The following is a 2,753-nucleotide window of genomic DNA, read 5'->3' as shown; positions in this document are numbered from 1 at the left end:
TGTTTTAATCAAAAAATGTAAAAAAAATTCAAAATAAACTCAATAATGGGATTATAAAGGCATTTAAACCGAATAATAAGGCTTTTCTAGGCATGAGTGACTATAAATGAAATTTTCTTGACAATGGATGGCTTTCGTTCGAAGTTTCCCGAGGCAAACAATCAGTTAGAATCTGTTTTAATCAAAAAATGTAAAAAAAATTTAAAATAAATTCAATAATGGGATTATAAAGGCATTTAAGCCGAGTAATAAGGCTTTTCTAGGCATGAGTGACTATAAATGAACTTTTCTTGACAATGGATGGCTTTCGCTCCACGTTTCTCGAGGCAAACAATCAATTACAATCTGTTTTAATCAAAAAATGTAAAAACAATTCAAAATAAATTCAATAATGGGATTATAAAGGCATTTAAACCGAGTAATAAGGCTTTTCTAGGCTTGATTGACTATAAATGAACTTTTCTTGACAATGGATGGCATTCACCCCATGTTTCCCGAGGCAAACAATCAATTACAATCTGTTTTAATCAAAAAATGTAAAAACAATTCAAAATAAATTCAATAATGGGATTATAAAGGCATTTAAACCGAGTAATAAGGCTTTTCTAGGCTTGATTGACTATAAATGAACTTTTCTTGACAATGGATGGCTTTGGCTCCATGTTTCTAGAGGTAAACAATCTATTACAATATGTTTTAATCAAAAAATGTAAAAAAAAATTCAAAATAAATTCAATAATGGGATTATAAAGGCATTTAAACCGAGTAATAAGGCTTTTCTAGGGATGAGTGACTATAAATGAACTTTTCTTGACAATGGATGGCTTTCGCTCCACGTTTCCCGAGGCAAACAATCAATTACAATCTGTTTTAATCAAAAAATGTAAAAACAATTCAAAATAAATTCAATAATGGGATTATAAAGGCATTTAAACCGAGTAATAAGGCTTTTCTAGGCATGAGTGACTATAAATGAACTTTTCTTGACAATGGATGGCTTTCGCTCCACGTTTTCCGAGGCAAACAATCAATTACAATCTGTTTTAATCAAAAAATGTAAAAACAATTCAAAATAAATTCAATAATGGGATTATAAAGGCATTTAAACCGAGCAATAAGGCTTTTCTAGGCATGAGTGACTATAAATGATATTTTCTTGACAATGGATGGCTTTCGCTCCAAGTTTCCCGAGGCAAACAATCAATTAGAATATGTTTTAATCAAAAAATGCAAAACAAATTCAAAATAAATTCAATAATGGGATTATAAAGGCATTTAAACCGAATAATAAGGCTTTGCTAGGCATGAGTGACTATAAACGAACTTTTCTTGACAATGGATGGCTTTCGTTCGAAGTTTCCCGAGGCAAACAATCAATTAGAATCTGTTTTAATCAAAAAATGTAAAAAAAATTCAAAATAAATTCAATAATGGGATTATAAAGGCATTTAAACCGAGTAATAAGGCTTTTCTAGGCATGAGTGACTATAAATGAACTTTTCTTGGCAATGGATGGCTTTCGCTCCACGTTTCCCGAGGCAAACAATCAATTACAATCTTTTTTAATCAAAAAATGTAAAAACAATTCAAAATAAATTCAATAATGGGATTATAAAGGCATTTAAACCGAGCAATAAGGCTTTTCTAGTCATGAGTGACTATAAATGATCTTTTCTTGACAATGGATGGCTTTCGCTCCAAGTTTCTCGAGGCAAACAATCAATTAGAATATGTTTTAATCAAAAAATGTATAACAAATTCAAAATAAATTCAATAATGGGATTATAAAGGCATTTAAACCGAGTAATAAGGCTTTTCTAGGCATGAGTGACTATAAATGAACTTTTCTTGACAATGGATGGCTTTCGCTCCACGTTTCCCGAGGCAAACAATCAATTACAATCTGTTTTAATCAAAAAATGTAAAAAAAATTCAAAATAAATTCAATAATGGGATTATAAAGGCATTTAAACCGAGCAATAAGGCTTTTCTAGGCATGAGTGACTATAAATGATCTTTTCTTGACAATGGATGGCTTTCGCTCCAAGTTTCCCGAGACAAACAATCAATTAGAATATGTTTTAATCAAAAAATGTAAAAAAAATTCAATAATGGGATTATAAAGGCATTTAAACCGAGCAATAAGGCTTTTCTAGGCATGAGTGACTATAAATGAACTTTTCTTGACAATGGATGGCTTTCGCTCCAAGTTTCCCGAGGCAAACAATCAATTAGAATCTGTTTTAATCAAAAAATGTAAAAAAAATTCAAAATAAATTCAATAATGGGATTATAAAGGCATTTAAACCGAGTAATAAGGCTTTTCTAGGCTTGAGTGATTATAAATGAAATTTTCTTGACAATGGATGGCTTTTGCTCCAAGTTTCCCGAGGTAAACAATCGATTACAATCTGTTTTAATCAAAAAATGTAAAAAAAATTCCAAATAAATTCAATAATGGGATTATAAAGGCATTTAAACCGAGTAATAAGGCTTTTCTAGGCTTGATTGACAATAAATGAACTTTTCTTGACAATGGATGGCTTTTGCTCAATGTTTCCCGAGGTAAACAATCGATTACAATCTGTTTTAATCAAAAAATGGAAAAAAAATTCAAAATAAACTCAATAATGGGATTATAAAGGCATTTAAACCGAGTAATAAGGCTTTTCTAGGCTTGATTGACAATAAATGAACTTTTCTTGACAATGGATGGCTTTTGCTCCATGTTTCCCGAGGTAAACAATCGATTA

The sequence above is a fragment of the Theobroma cacao genome, unplaced genomic scaffold, assembly GCF_053813885.1.
Source record: "Theobroma cacao isolate CCN51 unplaced genomic scaffold, ASM5381388v1 tig011, whole genome shotgun sequence".
NCBI classification, from domain to species: domain Eukaryota; kingdom Viridiplantae; phylum Streptophyta; class Magnoliopsida; order Malvales; family Malvaceae; genus Theobroma; species Theobroma cacao.
The sequence above is the reverse complement of the archived record's forward strand: the minus strand, read 5'-3'. Positions refer to the sequence as shown.